Raw genomic sequence first — 22,601 nt, forward strand, 5'->3', positions numbered from 1 at the left:
AAAATAGTATCTGTAAGCCAATAAGCTTAGTAAGGAACCATCTACCTCACAAAAACATGCAACGATGCAATTATGTTTTTAAAACATGCTGTTTGAAACCTAAACTGAGCATGCAAGCATGGCATGGCATGGTATCATACAAAGCATGGAATGACATATAAACTGAAACTGAAATTGAACTAGTCATGCATATATCTAAATTTGTATACGAACTCAAATCATGTAAACTGAACCTGACTGAACTGAATGCTAAATTAGTGTTCTCATCACTGGTTTCAAATTTGAAAACTATACATATAATAGATGAAAATGCTAAACATGCTGTTGGGCCCTGGCAACTGTACTTACTGTGCGCGCATCCCTACGAGACCCGGGATTGCAAGTTCCGAATCCAGCAGGGTTACTAGGTTATCTGAACCTAGGGACGACTGTGGGAGTCCAGCCCATGGATATCTGATCCAAGTACAGTGCCAACTGAATAAAAGTAAAATCTGAATTATTTTATCTTACTTTTTCTAGGTTATCTGAACCTAGAGCTAGGTTATCTGAACCTAGAGGCTACTGTGGGAGCCCACCCAATGGATATCTGATCCATTTGCTGTAATATCTGATAATAAACTGAGTAAAAATGTTCTAATTCATTTTACATGCTGTTAGGACGCCTATTGGTGCATCCTTCGGAACTGAGCATTCTACCGAACGCTTGGTGTGCACTAAAAGCACACCCTAGAACCGAAAACTGTGAAATTACTGAACTAATGCCAAAACTAACAAGCGAGAGAAATTATACTGCAGGTGAGGGGTTTCTTACCTCAATCGCAAGGTTTTCTTACGATTTATTCGCTAGGTTTTTCCGAAAAACTGCTCCGTTCGACGAACCGCTTACGTTCTCGCGTTCCTCTCGCGGAGAAGAACCGACTTCGTACAGGTGTTGTCGCTGGAAAGTGAACACACGATCCTAGGGAAGGAACCCTAGGTTTCCCTTGCTTTGTTTTGCTGCGCCGAGAGAAAGAAACGGGAGAGGGAGAGGGTCTCGGTGAGGGTTTGGAGAAGGTCACGAACCAATTAGAAATAAACCAACCCACTTAAACCTCCTATTTATATCATGTGGTAATTCCGGTCTAACTCTAATATAAATATAAATGTTTCTCCTTTCTCTCAGCACGGCCCTGCTGGGTTCACTGGTTACTAACATTATCCCTTAAACCATAGGTCTCGGATTCGACTCCCGCTTAGGCCGTTTTCGTTCCCAATTCTTTTTGCTACTTCCGATACTCGTAAAATTCCGGAAAAATATCCAAAAATTCCACAAAAATCATAGAATAATTCTAAAATAAATTCGGGAATTTTTCGGGCTTTACAGCTTGAGGCTAGTTCAAATCTTGGCTGACCTGGAGGCAAAGGACACAGAAGTTACCAACCTCTCCTCGCAACTACGGGATCTCCAGGAGGCACATGTCACCCTACGGTCAGAGCTGGCAGCTAAAACGACTGACCTGTCTGCCAGCGCTAATCGGGAAGCCACCCTTCGAGACCAAGTGGACGCAACTCAGGTTGCACTTAAGTCTCTGCAGGCAGAACTTTTGGCAGCTAAGATTGAGGTGGCAACTACCTGCCAAGAGCTGGATGAAGCTCGAGATGAGGGATGCAACGCCCAAGAGGAGCTGAAGGACTACCAGGCAGGGGAGAATTCTTTCCTTGCAGAGCACAAGGCCTCCTTCTTAGCTTCTAAGGTTTTTGGGTCTAAGGTAGGCCACCTCATCGACCAGATGCTGTGTTATGGCGACGAAGAGACTTTGGTGCAACTGCAAGAGAAAGGTTTTCTTCGGTCAACTCCTCCCAAAGACTTCCTGGGCCAGACCCATCTCCTCAACGAACTCCCCGAAGAAGCCTTTCCTATTTTTGAATTGTCTGTGTTGTCCTATAACTACCTTCCTTTATTTTGAACAATGATGTAAGGTTTTAAATCTCCCTATGGCTTTTGAACTTGAAGTTTACCGAAGATGTCGTGTAAGTGAACATGCTATTAGTGTGCAGTGTTGTGCTTAAGTGTCTACTGGGTTCACTCAGGACCCTTTGTGACATTTCTCTTTATATGGAGTGATAAATTAAGGGCTTGCCCTAGTCATAGATGCCAAGTCATCCTATCGCCCAAGAAGGCATCATTGAAAGAAGGATCAGCTAGTATCTGTACCAACTACTCGCCCGATCATGGGTCATATTGATTCCAGAGTCATCCTGCCTACCTAGGTGAGGATTACTATAGAATCGTTTGTTTCCGATGTCATAAAGACCTCCACCCCTTTTTTACCATGTATCCTATGATCCAGCCTTTTCTGACAAGAGCGACCACCACTTTATGCTATTCCAAGATGATTCAACTATTAGAACTCTATGGTAGTTTTGATGTGATCAACCATATTAAGTTATGTCCTATTATATTTGATCATTGTGTCTAAGTGTGCAGGAGCTTAGGAACACAAGAAGTTGAGCGGAAGACACAGCTAGAGAAAAGGATGGCACCGAAAGAGAGCCGACGGGCTCGGTGCATCTGAGGGATGAAGTGCTGCGAAAGAGTACACCGGTGGACAAGAAGGACGTGCATGATCTTCCGAGGGAGAGAAGCTGGAGCAAAAGCATGCTCAAGGAGAAAGTCAAAAAATGGGTTCGGGTGAGCCCTATCCTGGATGGCCATGATCACCGAGGCAATCGGAGCAGCAGAAGAGCATAAAGAAGGCTAGACATATTGTTGGAGGTGCCTTCAAAGGGAGTTGAAGGCGCCCTGAAGCACCTCCGCACGCCTCCACACCTTCACTGTGGAAGGCGCCTTCTATGGCCGGAAGGCACCTTTGATGTGTAGGGGATCAGTGGCCGGCTAGAAGAGGGGTTGAATAGTCATGCCCCCAAATCGATCGCTTCTTCCTACACTTGTTAGTTATGCAGCGAAAATACAAACAAACAAGTAGAAAGCTAATCTAAATACAAGACAAGAAATGCAAACCGCTAACACGTTAATGTAAGGTGGTTCGGAGATATCTTGCTCCTACTCCATGGCTGTCCGTAAGGTGGAAAATCCCTATCCGTCGGTGGATTAGCCCTCGGCAAACCCCAGCTTTCTCAAGTCGCTCCTTGTGAGTGAAGAACCTTTCCACAAAACTCACAAGCACTTGAGAACTAATAGACTACTAATTAGGGTTTACCACCACTAATTTCGTCAACTATAACCAAGCTCCCAAGCCTTGGTTATATAGGTCGCGGGTTGGAAAACCCCGCCTACCAGTCGATTGCCAAAACCATCAGTCGACTACCCTTTATGGAGATTCGACTGTCACATCCCAACAGCTAGATACCAGTCGACTGGTAAAAGTACCAGTCGACTGCTCCACACTGGTCGAGCGAACAAAAGCATTTTGTTTGCTCCCAGTCAATTGCCTAGTCGACTACACCAATTAACTGATGAAACCACCAGTCGACTTATACTCGAATACAATCACTCAGCACTCGGACCCTCATCCTTATGACTCACTTGACTCTTTGTTGCAGCTTTGATCTCTTGCCTTCAAGCGTACTTCCTTTGGCTCTCGTCCCTCGGATGCACCCAAGCCCGCGGCTCGTCCCAATGCCATCCTTCGCGTATGCCTCGAAGTCGCTTCGCTCGGCCCTTGTCCTTGTTGCCTTGTCCATGGTCTCTCGGATGCTCCATCCTTCACTGGACCCGAACCATCAACTTGAGTCATATATGTATCTTGCAAACCTGCACACTCAAATACACATATCAAATACAAGGGTGAACCTAACTTAAACCCTTTTCCCGAACACCAAAACACATGGTCACACGGACCATTGGAATTGCTTCAACAATCTCCCCCTTTTTGATGTTTGGCAATACGTTTAAGTTAGGAAAACATAATAGCAAATAATTATGCTAAAACAAATGGACTTACGTTGCCAAGGCTACATACTTGGACTTACACTGCCGAATGGACTTACATTGCCAAGGCTACACACTTGGACTTATACTGTCGAATGGACTTACATTGCCAAGACTACACACTTGGACTTACACCGCCGAATGGACTTACGTTGTCAAGGCTACACACTTGGACTTACACTGCCGAATGACAAATACAAACATGCATTGGAACCTATCCCAAGGCTACCCCTACACTTGAGCTCCCTATTGAGCTAGGATTTTCCCACAGGGACTTTTAAAAACCTATCACAAGGCTCCCCCTACGCAAAGGTACTAAGGTTTTCCGAACTAAATCTTACTTCTCCCCCTTTGCCTACCATCCAAAAAGCTTTCTAACAATATCCCAATTGTTGAAAACTTTTCATCAAATTGAACCTAAACTTGTGTATTTATCCTCCTAGGATCTCATACACCTATACGAGCTGACTCGATCAAAATCCAGTACTGAAAATAATTTCAGACTGGTATCAATCGACTGCTAGAAGTACCAGTCGACTGCCCTTATCGAAATAAAACCCACAGAACCATTCTGTGTTCGATACACATTGTTACCAGTTGACTGGTAACTGTACTAGTCGATTGGCACCCTTTTTCAGCATTTTTCAACATTCTGAACCCAATTTCAGAAATACGACAATAATTCCATAGACCTCCAAAAATTCCCAAAGTTTGTGAAGAAGTTTATTTTACCAGTGTCTAATTGGGAAAAATATATTACAAAATGTATCTATCACCAATCCCAAGATTGACACAAAATCCAAAATTAGCTAAATGGTTCAATTGAACTTTGACCTAAAGTCCTAGTTTTGACTTCCTCATGATGTATTTGCTCATACTAACCCACAATGCATCTCTAGCATTGGTTTATATGACATCTATACATGCAAAATCAATTATCATTCAATATGACTCCAATGTCATATTTCCTTGCATGAAACACAACTCAATTGTGCTAAATCCCTAGGGTTGAGACTCAAATCCGTCTCCAAACCATTTGGCACATTCCATAACCAAACCTAGACTCCCAAGTAGTACCCACCTGAGATCCATTTGACATGGATCCCAACTTGACTCTTAGAGCTCCCCTTAGAGCTCTTAGCCTTAGCCACCTCCCTAAGTGACTCATCCAAAATTGCTAGGCTACATTGGTGCACCTCCGGTGACACTTGGCCTATAAACCTAACCTTTTTAACTTTGGACACCTTGTCCTTGGTTAATTTCTTCTTACCATTAAATGGCTTTCTCTTGCCATTTATTGGCTTCTTCATGTTATAGTCATATGCAACCCTAGCATATGACTTTTCCTTAGCTTTGGAGACACTAGATCGGTATCCCAAACCGGATCTATCATTGTTGGGTCTTTGACTACCCAACACCATATCTAAACCCTTAGATCCAACATTGAATCTATTTAGGGTTTTCTCCAAACAATCAAGCTTTGCCTTCAAAGCTTGATTTTTTCCTTTCTAGGTTCCTAACCCTAGAGTCAACATGTCCACCTTGGACATTCCTAGACCTACTCATTTTTCTAGGCATATGTCTCCCCTTCTTAGGATTAATACCTTGGGTCTCCTTAGGTCTACCATTTCTAGAGTTATCATGAATAGGTTTCCTAGGGTTATGATCCGCATTTACCCTATTCTTATCATGATATTTAAAACCAAAGTTATGCATGGGTACATAAGAATTTGAATTATGATTCAAGTTAGGGTATACCTCCCTTACCCTTAAAGCTCCCCCTTGACTTGAGCTTCTCTTCTTCTCCTTCTCCCATTTCTTCAATTGTGCCAACTTCTTGAGCTCTCCCTTCCTTGGGCATTTTGTATGGTAGTGTCCCATTTCTCTACACGTAAAGCACCTAATGTGCTTCTTCTCCTTTTTTTTCCTACAACTCAAATTAGATTCTAAAGAAATTGAATTGAGTTTAGGAGATACCTCTTTCTTGCCCATAGGACATCTACTCATGTAGTGTCCCTTCTCATTGCACCCGAAGCACACAATGTGGTTCTTTGACTTGATTTCGGTGGAGACGCTCACTAAGTTGACCTCCAAGACCTCTTCTTCACTTGTCTTGGACTCTTCTTCAACCCTTGAGGATGTAGATGATGCCTTCTCATCCTTCTTCTCCTCCTCGGATGTTGAGCATGGCTCAACTTCCGGTTGCTCCACCTCTTCTCCTTAAGTAATTGAACCCATCTCCTAGGGCTCTACCTCTTCTTGTGTAGGCAAAAGCTCTTCCCCTAGAACTTTCTTCACTTTGATCCAAAAGTCATGAGCATTCTCATATTTATCTACATGAATTATCATGTTAGAAGGCAAAATTTCAATTAACATTGATATTACCTTGTCATTTGCCTTTGACCGTGAGGTTTGCTCCTCCGTCCAATGTCATGGTCGGAGCTTCTTTACCTTCATATCATTCAGGACTTCAAATGGCTCTTTCACCACCATTATCGTGTCCCAATCCATCTCAAGGAAGTTCTTCATCTTCACCAACCAAAAGGTGATGCCCCACAAGCTTCCTCCTTCAAACTTCAGTGGATGAATCAAGCTGGTCATCTTTGCTTCCTTGGCGGTTAGTCCAATGGAGAGCGGTCTTGCTCTGATACCACTTGTAGGGGATCGGTGGTCGGCTATAAGGGGGGTTGTATAGTCGTGCCCCCAAATCGATCGCTTCTTCCTACACTTGTTAGTTATGCAGCGAAAATACAAACAAACAAGTAGAAAGCTAATCTAAATACAAGATAAGAAATGCAAACCGCTAACACGTCAATGTAACGTGGTTCGGAGATATCTTGCTCCTACTTCACGATTGTTCGTAAGATGGACAATCCCTATCCGTCGGTGGATTACTCCCTGACAAACTCTGACTATCTCAAGTTGCTCCTTGTAGGTGGAGAAACCTCTCCACAAAACTCACAAGCACTTGAGAACTAGTAGACTACTAATTAGGGTTTACCACCACTAATTTTGTCAACTATAACTAAGCTCCCGAGCTTTGGTTATATAGGTAGCGGGTTGGAAAATCCCGCCTACCAATCGACTGCCAAAACCATCAGTCGATTGCCCTCTGTAGAAATTCGACTGTTACATCCCAACATCTAGATACCAATCAACTGGTAAAAGTACCAGTCGACTGCTCCACACTGGTCGAGCGAACAAAAGCATTCTGTTTGCTCCCAGTTGACTACACCAATCGACTGATGAAACCACCAATCGACTGGTACTCGAGTACAATCACTCAGTACTCAGACTCTCACCTTGATGACTCACTTGACTCTTCGTTGCAGCTTTGACCTCTTACCTTCAAGCATACTTCCTTTAGCTCTCGTCCCTCGAATGCACCCAACCACGCAGCTCGTCCCAATGTCATCCTTCGTGTATGCCTCGAAGTCACTTCCCTCGACCCTTGACCTTGCTGCATTATCCACAGTCCCTCGGATGCTTCATCCTTCACCAGACCCGAGGCCATTAACCTGAGTCATATGTGTATCCTGCAAACCTACACACTTAAATACACATATCAAATATAAGGGTGAACCTAACTTAAACCCTTTGCCCAAACACCAAAACACATGATCGCATAGACTATTGGGATTACTCCAACATGATGAATAGTACGAAGGCGCCTTCCAGCCTTATGGAAGGCGCCTTTGACCAAGCAAAGTTAGCCATTGCCAAAGAATAAAACTTTATCCTTTGGCGCCTCATTGGTGGCGCCTTTCACCCACAGATAGGATTTTCCAGGAGCTATAAAAAGACCCCTGGAGCTAGGAAATAAACATCAACTCTAGTATTCATTTCCTAGCACATTTCTGAACGTTTAACAAGTGTAATAGGCTTCTCCGCCTACACGAAGGAGATCTTTTCAGCGCTTTATTTTACTTTGAATTAACAACCACCTAGGTTGTAACCAAGTAATTCCTTTGTGTCTTTTATTTAATTATTTGTCAAATTTCTTTTTATAAGTGTGCTACTAATCTGGAAAGATCGAGAAGGTATTTTTTTTTTAGGTAATTCACTCCCTCAAGTCGGCCATCAAGGGGTCCTAACAAGTGGTATCAGAGCTCAACCACCTCAAAATGACTAACTGCCAACTGAAACACTGAAACGATGGTCGAACTGACAATTTACCCACCAAAGTTCGAGGAAAAATTTGTATCTTAGAAAAATGCATGGAGGTATTTTTAAAACTGATGTTGAATTATTGTTAATATTAAAATATGGATTTGTAGCACTGAAAGACAAAGAGGAGTATCAATGGACCAAAAAGGAGCAAACAGATTTCGTGGCAAATGGACGAGCAAAATTTCATCTACTGAGCGTGCTACCTCCGTAAGAAGTCAACAAAATCGGCACCTACGAATCAGCAAATGAACTTTGGGAGAAGTTCCTGGAACTACATGAAGGTACGTCCGAAGCTAAACTCGTAAAATGGGACCTACTCCGGAACTAAATAAGCAATATCCAAATTGAAGAAGGTGAATCGGTTGCTCAACTACATGGAAGAATCAAGGATCTAATCACTAGATTAAAGAACCTCAAAGAAACGGTAACCAATCGGGACATGCTAAGGTATGCTTTAAATGTGTTTCCGAGAACACCGGAATGGACATCTATAGTAGACTCCTACTATATCTCCAAAGATCTCGAGGTGAGTACTTTAGAAAATCTTTTCTCCACTTTCAAATTACATGAATCTCAGTGTGCAGGATAAAAAAAGGGATCGAGTCAGAACATGCCCTAAAGGCAAGAACGGATGATCCATACTTCAAAGAGTTAATTGATGAAGGCAAGATAGCTTAAATGGTAAGAAAAATTAATAAGTTTATTCGATCTAATAAGTTTAAATCCTGACAAAAAAGGATTATCAAAACAAAAGGAAGGTCCGATGCTTTAACTGCAATGAAGAAGGATACATCAAGGATGAATGCCCTAAACTAAAGAATAAAGAGAAAGACAAGGGCAACAGACCAAAACACAAGAACTTAAAGGCCACATGGGATGAATCATCATCCTCTAAGTTTGAGATCGAGACCTTCTCTGGATTAGTCCTAATGGCAAACCATCAAATGAAAGATGAAAGCAGCTTAGAGATGAGCATTGATGAAGGGGGAGGATCATTGGAAGAAAGTTGAGATGAAGGGGGAGCATCGGAACATGAGGTAAGTGAGGTACGTGCACGATCTCCCAAACAGTCATTTAAATTCATTAAGATTCTTTCCAAAAAAAAAAATACTAAGTTAAAATTAGACTTAGCAAAGACATAACCCTTAGATTTGTTTGACAATTTAAAACTAGAAAATGATAAATTAAAAATGCAAATCGAAACTTTAGAAAAAGAACATGCCTATTTGAAATTAAGTAACTTTCAAAAATAAGAAATTAGAAATTAAGGTAGGCTAAATTGGTATTTACGATTTCATAGGGGTAAAATTAGAAAGACTCCCATAAATTATATACCACAAAATTTTTTAATTAACCCAGTAGGAAGAAACCTATATTGGATTCTAAAAACATATTTGAATTAAATTTTTTTGGATTTTCAGAGAGAAAATTAAATATTTAATTTCTTTAAGAGGCTTTGTCTAGAAAGTGGTTGTTGCTCCAATAACCAAGAAGGCCTAGTGCCTCGCCACAGCCTGAAAGTCAATTATTGAAATAAATATTTAATTGATAAACTGATAAGAATGTTGATATTAATTAAATAATGCTTTCAATATGTGTCAAAAATATAATAAGAACTCAATTGTTTTAGAGTTTTTTTTCCTTAGATTTTTACCTTATAAAATATCTTTTGGTACACTATTTTTTGATGTGATCAAAGGGGGAGAAATACATACAAGTTAAGGGGGAGTTAGAATGTTTTTAATCATTTTTGTATTATGCATTTTTTTAATATACTTAAGTTATTATGTAATTTTCTTATTTTTAACTCTAACTTGAACTTAGGTTAATGCACATCAAAAAAGGGGAGATTGTTGGAACACCGTGGTGGTTTTGATATGATCAACCAAGTTAAGTTAGGTCCTGTTGTGTTTGATCCTTATGTCTAAGTGTGCAAGAGCTTAGGAACATAAGAAGTCAAGCAGAAGGCGCAGCTAGCGAGAAGGATGGCACGGAAAGGGAGCCGACAGACTTAATACATCCGAGGGACGAAGTGTTGCGGAAGAGTACATTGGTGGACGAGAAGGATGTGTGTGACGTTCCAAGGGATGAGAAGCCAAAGCGGAAGCATGCTCAAGGAGAAAGCCGAAAAATGTGTTCGGGTGAGCCCTATCCCGGATGGCCACGATCACCCAAGCGATTGGAGCAGTAGAAGAGCATAAAGAGAGCTAGAAATACTGCTGGAGGCACCTTTAAAGGGAGTTAAAGGCGCCTCTGAGGCACCTCCATGCACTTTTGTACCTTCACTGTGGAAGGTTTCTTCCATGGTTGAAATGCGCCTTCGATGAACAGTACGAAGACACCTTCCATCCCTATGGAAGGCGCATTCGACCAAGCAAAGTTAGCCGTTGCCAAAGGATAAAGCTTTGTCCTTTGGCGCCTTGTTGGAGGCGCCTTCCAGCCTGTTGGAGACGCCGTCCACCCACGGATAGGATTTTCCATAAGCTATAAAAAGGCCACTGGAGCTAGGAAATAAACATCAACTCTAGTATTCATTTACTAGCACATTTCAAAACTTTTAATGAGTGTAATAGGTTTCTTCTCCTACACGAAGGAGATCTTTTCAGTGCTTTCTTTTGCCTTGGATTAACAACCACCTAGGTTGTAACCAAGTAATTCCTTTGTGTCTTTTATTTAATTATTTGTCCAATTCCTTTTTATATGTCTGCTACTAATCTGAGTTGAAAGATCAAGAAGGTATTTTATTTTTTTTCAGGCAATTCACTCCCTCAAGTCGGCCGCCAAGGGTCCTAACATCAACGGCCAACATTACTTCTGTGCTTATGGCTGACACAACATACCTTGTCCCCAGATCTCATGATTAGCGCTGATGTCGAGGCATTCTTCTAGGCATTCCCCCTGACAACTATAAATATTCTGCTTCGACCTCTCACTTGGACTTCTCGCTAATAGCTAGAGTCATCCTCCTATCTCTTCCTTCTTCCGTGGTTCTGCTTTCTTCTTCTTTTTGTAACTTCTTCATGGATCCCTCAGTGCCTAGGTATGCTCCCTGTGTCTCGACCTTCAGCGGTGTATATCTAGATGATCTTTGCTTCGCGTGTGAAGTGTCCACGACTATGCATATCATCATACCCTCTGAGGTCCACTAAGTTTTCCAACCTCCTCAAGGTTATGTGAATTTTTTCAAAGAACAGATTGTAGCCGGTCTTCGTTTTCCTATACACTGCTTCTTCTCCCCATGAGTCGTTACTTCTACATTCCCCTTTGTCAGTTTCCTCCTAATTCCATGTGAATTCTGTGTGAGTTCATTCTCCTTTACAAATTGTATGACATCCGCTGGAACCCTCACGTGTTTCACTGCCTCTTTATCCCTCGATGCCATAGTGAAGGTCTTTTCCGCTTCTAGGCTTGTACCCGGACTACCCTTTTCGTTCCCCTTCCCTCTTCAGAGTCAGAATGGAAAGAGAAGTATTTTTTTCTTCGCTTCCCCTCCGACATGGAGTGGTCTACCAAGTGGCGATCATCCCTTCCTTCAGCACCTTATCTGGGAGACTATCACTTAGACCCCACTTTTATGGAGGCATCGGTGCAACTAGAGGGTTGGCACTTTGATATACACGTGCTACTAACAAAGGATGTACTCTATCTATTTAGGCTATGCGTCATCCCTTCAGAGCTACCGTATTCTCTAGGTAAGCATTACCCTTACCTTGACCTGCTTTTGCAGCAACAAACACTCTTGCCCAAGCATCTTTGATTAGGCCTCTCCCCCTAAGTGCTTTAGAAATAAATCACCGAGAATGCATAATCTTGGGTAGGTAGGGCCTTTCATATTCCACTCCTACTAATCCCAGAATGGCCACAGATACTGTCTCTCACACTACCGCCCCTCAAGCGACGTCGACTGTCCGCTCTAGTCCTGAGCATGCTCGGCATACTCATCTTGTTCCTTCCGTTCGTCACCTTGTGACTCCAGAAGAGGGCTCAGATTTAGACAAGCATCCCCTTTCACTTCGGCCGAGGTGAAGACCTACTAAATCCCGCCCAATGGCCGAGGCCTCCCCTGCAACCCAGGTACCCAAGTCAGCTCCGTCTTCTGTTTCAGAGCCACAAGTCCCGGACGACCTTACTTTTCCTCCAGAAGCTCGACCAGGTGTTGATCGAGGGAAAACCCCGATTGTTAAAGAAGATATCGATCCTGAGTGTCAATCTACCCCAGCCGCCTAGGCCGAGCCTTCTTCCCTTGGACTGTCTACTTCTACTCAACCCAGCCCCAGCTGGACCGCTCCTAGACCATCCAGGTCTCGGTGCCTCCATTTCCACGCTTCTTTGCCTTCAGAGTGAGGATTATGACACGACCCCTCTATCCATGCTAGTACTGTCCTGCTATGGGGGAAACTAGCAAATGCTTAGATGGAATCTATGAAACAGATAGATTCCCTCCCAGTGCCTGCTCAAGTGGATTTATTCTACGAAAATGCTATTGTGGTAAGCCTTTGCCTTCATCCATTGCTCCTTTCTTCTAATTCTGACTATCTTTTATATGGCCAGATCTATTCTGAGATGCTATACTTAAGTCAGATGTCCTTGGACATGTATCAGGAAAATAAGGTCTTGAAGGATCGTATTGACAACCTGGAGTCTCATCCTTTGGACTCCTCTCTAGTCAAGTGCCAACTAAAGGTGGAGGTGGAGTCTTTAAAAAAAGTTAAATGCAGTCCAGGAATAGATCCTAAGCGAGGCCTTACTAGAGGCCCATCAGCTACGGGATGACCAGAAGAAACTGGAAGCCCTCCATTAATCAACTGATGCTAAGTATCAAAAGGAGCTGACCCTCAAGGAGAATACCTTGTTAGAGTTGGCTCAGCAGATCGTGACCCTGGATACCTACAAACTCATGCATAAGTAGGAGATGGATCGCTTAACTAGTGAGCTTAACTCCAAAGACATACTCCTCATGGATCATCAAAGGGATTTGGAGTCTCAAGCTACCGAGCTAGGCTCCTTACAGACGGAGTTATCTCAAGCCCACTCTGCCCTATCCACTTCTACGATTGCCTTAGAATCTTATAAGGTAGGGGAGAGCGACCGCCTTTGGATAAACTGAGAAGAATACTTGCGTTCTTTAGAGTTTGACTCCCAAGTAGGAGATCGCTTTGTCAGGTTGCTCACGTATGGCGCAGTAGGAGAAATCCAGCAGCTTAAAAAGGGAGGGTACCTGTCGTCCGACCCTCTTGAGGATTTTCTGGACCATCATCTGAGCATCAAATAAATGTCCGATGATGTTTTTTCATAGTTCAAATGATTACTATTTTATGAAAGCTCATATCTGCCTCTTGTATTCCTACTTTCCGTGCATGTCCCATGACTTTTCCTTAGGTTGGGAATTTATTATACTAAGGGCTGAGTGGGTTACTTGTGAGTGAGATTTTTAGATCTTTACTTGACTAGGCCCGATCTGTCAGTCTAGGTTTAGAGGAATCCAATGGACGACTTACACTAGGAGAGAGGCACTAGGACCCGATAAGGCCCTTAAGGACTTCATCTAGAGTGCCTCAGTTTTTGTCACTTCCTAAAAGATTTAAGCATAATGCAGGACGGGTTATCCGACCGGGCATTTTCGTGTCCATGCCAGTAGTGCTTACTTCCCGCCCTAGTCTCTTTCTCTTAAACAAATGTTAGTACCAAGAGTAACATTTTCAGATGCGATAGGATTGAAGGTAATTAACACTCTATGGGTGGTTCAACTTTCTACCATGAGCATCCTATAGGTAATAGGAACCAGACGCTAGTTTTTTAATGACCTTATAAGGGTCATCCCACTAAGGTGCTAATTTAGTTACCTCTTCTACTAGTCTGATCCTCTTCTATACTAAATCCCCTTCTCCGAAAAAATTGGGGATCATCTTCTTATCATAGTTTTGTCGCATCCTTTGTCGATACACGGTTAGTCGGGCAACCGTCCTCTCCCGGGTTTCACTTATAAGATTCAGCTCTAGAAGCCGCCACTCTGCATTCTTCGGGTCATACAGTAACCACCGTATTGATGGAACCCAACCTCGACCGGCACGACTGCTTCATTGTCGTAGATGAGATGAAAAGGCGTGAGTCCCATACTTTCTCGTGGAGTCATTTGGTATGCCCAAAGAATGCTAGGCAGCTCTTCCACTCAATTGTCACCCACGTGGTCCAACTTGACTTGTAGCCCACGAACTATCTCTCTATTAGCGACCACAGTCTGTCCATTACTTTAAGGATAAGCGACAAAAGTGAAGGCATGAGTGATGTCAAACCCTTGGCACCATTCTTGAATCTTGCACCCTTGGACTTGTCGACCATTATCTGAGACCAATTTGCGAGGGATCCTGAATCGACATAAGATATTTTTCCATAGGAACTGGATAATAGCTCCTTCCATTATCCTGACTAGGGCCTTTGCCTCCACCCACGTAGAGAAGTAGTGTACTGCTATGATTAGGAAGCGCCTCTATCCTGGGCTATGGGGAACGATCCCACGATGTCCATTCCCTATTGGTCAAAAGGACAAGAGACTATCGAGGTCTTCAAAATCTTGGTCAGTCGATGGGATAAGTTCTGATGTTTCAGGCAAGAGAAGCAAGTGGCCACTAACTGTTGAGCATCTTTTTGTAAGGTGGACCAAAAATATCCGGCTAGCAATACTTTTCGGGTTAACATCCTTCCTCCTACATGACTAACGCAGCATCCCTGGTGAACTTCCTGCAGGGCATACTCTGCCTCATCCCGACCTAAGCATTTGAGCAGTGGTCGGGAGAATAATCGCTTGTATAATTGATCCCCGATCTGCGTATATGCATGAGCTCTCTTCCTAATCGATCTGGATTCCTCAGCATCGACAGGTAAGACACCTTGTTGAAGATAAATGATTATTGGAGCTCTCCAGTCAATTAGTTCCTTTAAGTTGTTCTACAAGTCGATTTGAGCTATCAAGAAACTTTGGGCTATCGACTTATCCAGAACCCAAGTGCTCAAAGAACTGACCATTTTGGCTAATTCATCTGCCCTAGGAATCTTGGTTACTATAACCTCCTTGAAGCCCTCCTTCATTTTCTCATACTCTTCTCTGTAAAGCGGTAGCTTCTCATTGTTGACTTCGAAGTTGCTAGCCATCTGCTAAGCCACTACTTGGGAATCTGAGTAAATGATTACCCGTGTAACTCCTACATGCCGAGCTGCCTGCAGTCCCGCTAGAAGCGTATCATATTCTGCATCGTTGTTAGTAGCTCTAAAGTTTAACCTGACAGCCAATTGCATGATGTCTTCTTGAGGGGATATAAGGAGTATCCCCACTTCATTTCCTTGTTGAGTGGACGGCCCATCCACATATATCTTCCATGTTTCCTCTGCATCACATTGATGGATCTCTGTTAGGAAGTCAGCCAAGGCTTGTGCTTTGATCGTTGTTCGGGACTGATACTGTATATCATATTCTCCCAACTCAATTATCCATTTGATGAGACGGTCGACTATCTCTATGTTGGTAAGGGCTTTCCCCATGGTACTCTTGGTCAGGGCATTAATTAGGTGTGCTAGGAAGTAGGGTCTTAAGCGGCGAGCCATGAGAACTAATCCATACACCAACTTTTAGAGGGTCGTGTATCGAGACTTGACCCCTTTTGAAAGATGGCTGAAGAAATATACTGGTCATTATGCATTGTCTTGCTCTTGTTAGTATTAGCCCTAGTACCAATTATGAGATGATTGAAAAGAGCTTCTTTTGTATCATATTTCATTATTAATAAAGGCGAAGTTGGTTATTATATTTATTTCAATTTAGTGCCGAATGAATAAGTATAATAATGTCCTAGAGTAGGAGGTTCTAATCTACAACATATCAATTGGTTGAATTGATAGTGAGATATTGTAGATATACATAGAACACTACTCTTAACTATTCCTAGTCAAGCATTAATATGCAAAGACAATATTAATGCGTTGAGACTAGCATATAGGTCAACGGATGACTTAATCTCATAAGTCATGGATATGAGATATCAAGCTGACACATAAGTATATATTAGAGAATATATACTGAATGATCCGCCATGAGAATGTTACATGGATCGTTATATGAGTGTCATAAAATTCTCATGTGACTATTAGTATGAATAGTCCTTAGACCTGAAGTCACTACGGTTCCCTACATATACTTTGGTATCGTCAAACGTCACCCGTAACAGGGTGGACCATAAAGTCGATCACTGGGTATGCAATAAGTTATGCGGAGGGATGTGAGTGATGTAGATGGGATCTATCCCTTCCATATGACGGAAGTGATATCTATGGGCCCCTTGATTAGTAGGACACAAGAATGCATGGTCATGCTTAAATGAGTCAATATGAGATATTGAGCTTATTTAATTGAGTGTGTCTACTTAGAGATCAAGAAATATAAAGATTGATAAGAGGATGACATGATCTATGCCTCATTGATCAATCTAGATATCGAGGATAGAAGGATTAAGTCATACAAGATAATAGCCATGGAAAGGTTAAGTCGGATCTCGACATTCTCGTCACTTGGGTAGCAATGATGTCTTGCTAGATGTCACTCATTGCTTATGTATTTAAATGTTGATTTGGATACATTGCCAATGTTACGAGAACCTATTGGGTCATATACAAAGAACAAGTCAATGGAGATGGATTCATATGATGAATCATTAGATTAAGTCTAATTCAAATTGGACTCATTGAGTAAGACTCAATTAGATCCAACTATTGGATTGAGTTCAATTCAAATTAGACTCATTGAATCAATTGGATTAATGATTAATGAGTTGGACTCATTATATGATTTCATGAATTATTTGATGATTAATGAGTTGGACTCATTATATGATTTCATGAATTAATTAATGAATAATGAGTTGGACTCATTATATGATTTCATGAAATTTGAATTCATGAAGAAAGAGGAGTGTACAACTTGAGTTACTCATGCATTGGATGCATTGGATGAAGAGTGAACCATTTAAATTGCTCATGCATTGCATGCATTGAATTCATTGGATGAAGAGAGAACCATTTGAATTACACACGCATTGGATTCATTGGATGAAGACAAATATTAATGTCAATCAAGACAATTGACATTAAGACATGAGGCAACTTCATGAATCTATATAAAGAGGTTTTTAGATTCATTTTCATGATGAGTTTTTTGTGCTCTAGCTCTTCTTCCTCCTCCTCTCTTCCACTTGGCCAAAACCTCCAAAAGGGTTGCTAGCACAACCTTTGGTTGTTTCATTCTCCACCTTGTGAGTTTGTGAGACAAACAAGACTTGTTCGTGTGGATACCATAGAGGCGCGATCACTTGATCGGGCTAAGATCTGCACCTAAAGAAATGTTGGAATTGGGATTGTGAAGGGCACGTAACAAAGGTATAACTTTCTCATGTAGATAATTAATACTTAGTATATGGTTTCCTTTCGCATGGATCTAAAAGAACTAGATGTTTTTCGCTGCGCTTTCGCGTGTTTAGCGCGCTAGTTCCTTACAGCTCTTTCACTTGGACTGCCCCCACGGCCTCAGGGGTAGCTAACAAATACACCCAGAACGGCTCCCTAGCAGTAGGTTTAAACAACGAAGGCAGGGTCTTCAGGTGTTGCTTTATTTCTTCAAAAGTTTTGTTGCACTCTTCATCCCACTGAAACTTGGCAGCTCTTTAGAGCACCTTAAAGAAGAGGAGCGTCCGATCTGCAGATCGGGATATGAACCTAGAGAGTGTGGTGATTCAGCCCACCAACTTTTGGGCTCTTTCAGGTTCTGAGGTGACTGCATGTCTCAGAGTGTCTGTACCTTTTCCGGGTTGGCTTCAATTCCTCACCAGTGATGAGGTATCCCAGGAATTTTCCCCCTAGGCTCCAAACAGGAACTTTAGTGAATTTAACGCGGCCCATACTGCCGCAGTGTGCCACAGGTCTCCTCCACATTAGCAATCAAGTTTACTGTCACAATAGACTTGATTAGTATGTCGTCTACGTAGACTTCGATGTTCCATCCCATTTTCTCTCGGAAGATCTTGTCCATCATCCTCTGATAAGTAGCTCCTGTGTTCCGTAGATCGAACGACATGACCATATAATAGAAAGTACCATCGGTTGTGATGAAGTTAACTTTCTCCTGATCTTCTTGGGCAAGAGGGATTTGGTGGTATCTTTGGTAAGTATCGAGCATGCAAATTCTTTCACAACCCGAGGTAAAGTCCACCATCTGATTGATCCTCGGTAGTGGATAGTCGTCCTTAGGGCTAGCTCGGTTGAGATCCCGAAAATCAATGTAGACCCTCCACTTATTGTTAGGTTTGGACACTAGGACCATGTTAGAGAGCCAGGGCAGAAATTGTACTTCTCTAACATGTCCTGCTTTCAAGAGTTGATCAACTTCAGCTCGGATGATCTTATTTTGTTTGGCCGAGAAGTTCCACTTCTTTTGCTTGATCGGCCAGGAATCAGGCAGGAGGTGCACCTTATGCTCAGCTACCAAAGGCTTGATTCCTGGTAGCTCCTTGGGGGACTAGGCAAAGACGTCCCTGTTGCGCATAAGACATTCAACTAGATCAGTCAATCTCGATCGGCAGGTCACTTGATATGCAAGTGATGCTCTCCGGATGCTCTTCCCAAGGGATGGGTTCTTCAGCTATACGAAGAGTCTCCTCTTGGATGACATGGATTCTTCTATCCTGAGTTCTTTGAGCTTTAGAGGCCTCGACCTTTATCATGTCGATATAACACCTGCAGGAGACCAATTACTCGCCTTTGACCTCCCCAACCTGGTCTCCCATAGGAAATTTTATCTTCTGATGAAAGGTGGAGACTGTCGCTCGAAACTCATGTAGGACAGGTCTCCCTAAGATGACATTGTAGGAAGATGGAGAATCCACTATGATGAAGGTGCTCCTCCGTGTCCTTACCAATGATTCGCTACCCAAAGATATAGCTAGCTTAATTTGACTCATTGGTCGTACCTCATTTCCAGTGAACTCGTACAAAGAAGTAGCTACGAGTTAGAGCTCACTAGCGTTGACCTTCATGCCCTCGAACGCATTCATGAACAGCACGTTGACAGAGCTTCCGGTGTTAATGAAAACCCTAGCCACGCGGTTGTTGTCAATGATAGCTTTGATTATGAGGGCATCAGTATGAGGGAGCTCCACTCCCTCCAGGTCTTGCGGCTTGAAGCTGATTGCAGACCTTGCAGCTTGTTCTTGGCTGCACCCCACCGCATGTATCTGCAAGCGATGCTCATGGGACTTTCAGTCTTTGGTGGAGTCTCCATCAGTGGGCCCTCAAGAGATCATGCCGATCTCCCAGATGGTGACATTTCCCTTGTTCTCTTTCTCATGGGACTCTATTTGCTCATTGCCCAGGCCTGGCTGTTGAGTTCCCTGACCTCCGCTCTCAGGAATGGGTTTACCTAATGACCCTATTGTAGTAGGCTGGCTGGCTGGCAACTTCTGAAGCTTGGGCACGATCTCAGGCGGTGGCAGGCCCAGTTCAGCTGCCTGTTGAGAATCTCGGGCGAATTGGATGCAATCTCCTATGGAATGGGTGTGGGACCTATGGTAGGTACAATAACAGGGCCCCCATTGATTGGGTCTGGGGGCTTGAACATCTTCGACTCGTTGGGCCACTCTGGATTCCTGACCGAGTGAAATCCCGGTCGGGCATCCTTGGAGTGGGGAAAGGGTCGAACTAGAGGTTAGGGTAGCCTTTTCTCCGACTTGTTGGCTGGAGCAGGCGTCTTGTCAACTTTCCTTCGGGTAGTATGGGCTTCTTCTACATTAATGTAGCTGACTGCCTTCCCTAACATCTCTTCAAAATTCTTCACAGACTCTCGAATGAGGGCTCGGAAGAACTCTCCTTCCACTAGATCGTGGGAGAAGGTGCTCATCAAAATTTCTGAGGTAGAGGAAGGGACATCCTGGGCTACCTGGTTAAAGCGTTTTATGTAACTTCTTAAGGGTTGCGCAGACCCTTGCTTGAGTGTGAAGAGACAATGGTCTGTCTTTTGATATTTCCTGCTATTGGCGAAATATCGCAGGAAAGCGTTCTTGAAGTCCTGAAAGCGGGTGATAGATCCGACAGACAGCCTATCGAACCACCTTTGTGTCGAGTCGGATAGGGTGTTTAAGAATACGCGGCACTTAATGGCATCACCGTACTGATGCAACAGGGCAGTACTCCAAAATTTGCGAAGATGATCCTCTAGATCCTTGCTACCATAATATTCTCAGAAGAACATCGTATGAAGGAAAAAAGAACTGTAGAAGATGAGTGCGAATGTGCACGTACCTGACTAAGGGAGAGGATCTCCCTTTTTATATAATGTTGCATACCTTCACAGCCTGTATGTTGTCAGAGAATGTCGAGTGTCAAGACTTGTCGGGTGAGAGAAAATATATAGTGGCCTCCTATTGGTGGAAGGAAGGTTCCATTTATAGGTGATAGGAGACTACTAGAATATTCCCTACCGCAGAGCAGTTATTCTCTGATAGGCAGTTATGATTCACTGACATTGTTTGTCACTTAGCGCTTTCCATCCTGCCCAGGTTTAACTACAGATAGCTCAGGATGACCATTTAGAGATACCATCTGACTTGAGTCTTACTGAGGAGGTTGAGCCATGGAAATGTTGGAACCGAAATTTAGCTAGAGGGGGGGGGGTGAATAGCTCGTCGTGATTGTCGCAATCGTCATGCTCGTCGTTGCTCGCTTCTTGGGATGATGTGCAATGGAAATACAAGAAAAACAACAACGCTAACTCTAGGGATTTACTTGGTATCCACCTCAAGAAGAGGTGACTAGTCCAAGGATCCACACACTCACGCACCCTCCACTATAAAAACACTCCTTCTCGGTAACTACCGAAGGTGGAGAAACCTTACAACCTCACAATACAACAATGAGAAAGAAAGAAGCAAAATACAAATGAATCTTATAAGATTACAATGAAAACCCTAGCGTCTTCTTCTTGTTGTTGCAACTCACCTCTTGACTTGGATGAGTCTCCAAGAACCTTCAAGAACTGGTGGTGAGGAAGAAAAGATCGCTGTGGAGAGCTGCTATGATCGCCCGTGGAGAAGAATCAAAGAAGTATAGAAGGAATCGCTCACCAACGGCTTTATCCGCGCCAACGGTCGAATCCCAATCGATTGGATTGCTCCCAATCGATTGGAGAGGCTTTGGATCGATCGACTGATCGATCCAGGGTTTATCACGCAAAATCACACCTCCCAATCGATCAACCGATCGATTGGAGGCTCCCAATCGATCGACCGATTGATTGGGAGGCTTTCTGTGCGCGCGACGATTCTCCCCAATCGATCCACTGATCGATTGGGGAACCTTTTTCTCGCGGGCTCAGTCCAATCGATCACCCGATTGATTGGACTTGGTTCAATCGATCGATTGAACCTACTTGACTTGCTCCGATCAAATCCAAAAGCCCTGCAAACCCAACATCCAGTCAACCATGACCTGTTGGGACATCATGCCTAACATCCGGTCACTCTCGACCTGCTAGAACTCCCTCACCAAGTGTTTGGTCAATCCCTTTGACCCACTCGGACTTTTCTCCTTGTGTCAAGTGTCTGGTCAACCTTGACCCACTTGGACTTACCAATACCAGGTATCTGTAAGCCTTGATCCACCTGGATTTTCCCGTGCCTGGCTTCACTTACCAGGACTTCCCTTCTGCCTAACTTCACACACTAGGACTTCTCATCTACCTAGCTTCACTCATTAGGACTTCTCATCTGCCTGGCTTCACTCACCAGGACTTTCCTTTTGCCTAGCTTCACTCACTAGGACTTTCCTTTTGCCTAGCTTCACTCACTAGGATTTTCAAAAACTGCGTGGCTTCACTCACCGGGACTTTCCAACTGTCTGGCTTCACTCACTAGGACTTTTACTTCTACCTATCTTCACTTACTAGGACTTTCCAGTCAAGTATCCAATCAACCTTGACCTACTTGACTCTCCATCACATCTAAACTAGTCAACCTTGACCAAAAGGAGAATTGTACCAACAATCTTCCCACATGAACAATTGCACCTGCAATCTCCATGTCTTATCTTTCTCCATGTATTGTCAATCATCGAAATCCAAACATCAAGACTCAAGCTTGAACCAACTCAAGCTTAGTCAACCAGGTCAACCTTAACCTAGAGGAATATTACACCAACAATTTTTTTGTTTTTGATGTTTGACAATACCTTTAAGTTAGGATACTTTTGAGTTAAACTAATCCCACAGTCTTAACTCTCTTCATGCCAAATTATGAATGATGGTTTTCTTCATTCTCTTCCTTCCCTAGAGGGCAACCTCCCTCTTAAGGAAATAAAGGCCTAACTTAAACCATACATTCTCTTCCTATTGGAACAGATCAAAAACTCTCCCCCTGAAGAGTTTCCCAACGTTGTTCACAACTTTACTCGTTGCTCACAACACGATAAT

The sequence above is a fragment of the Zingiber officinale genome, chromosome 2A (genome assembly GCF_018446385.1).
Source record: "Zingiber officinale cultivar Zhangliang chromosome 2A, Zo_v1.1, whole genome shotgun sequence".
Taxonomy (NCBI): Eukaryota; Viridiplantae; Streptophyta; class Magnoliopsida; order Zingiberales; family Zingiberaceae; genus Zingiber; species Zingiber officinale.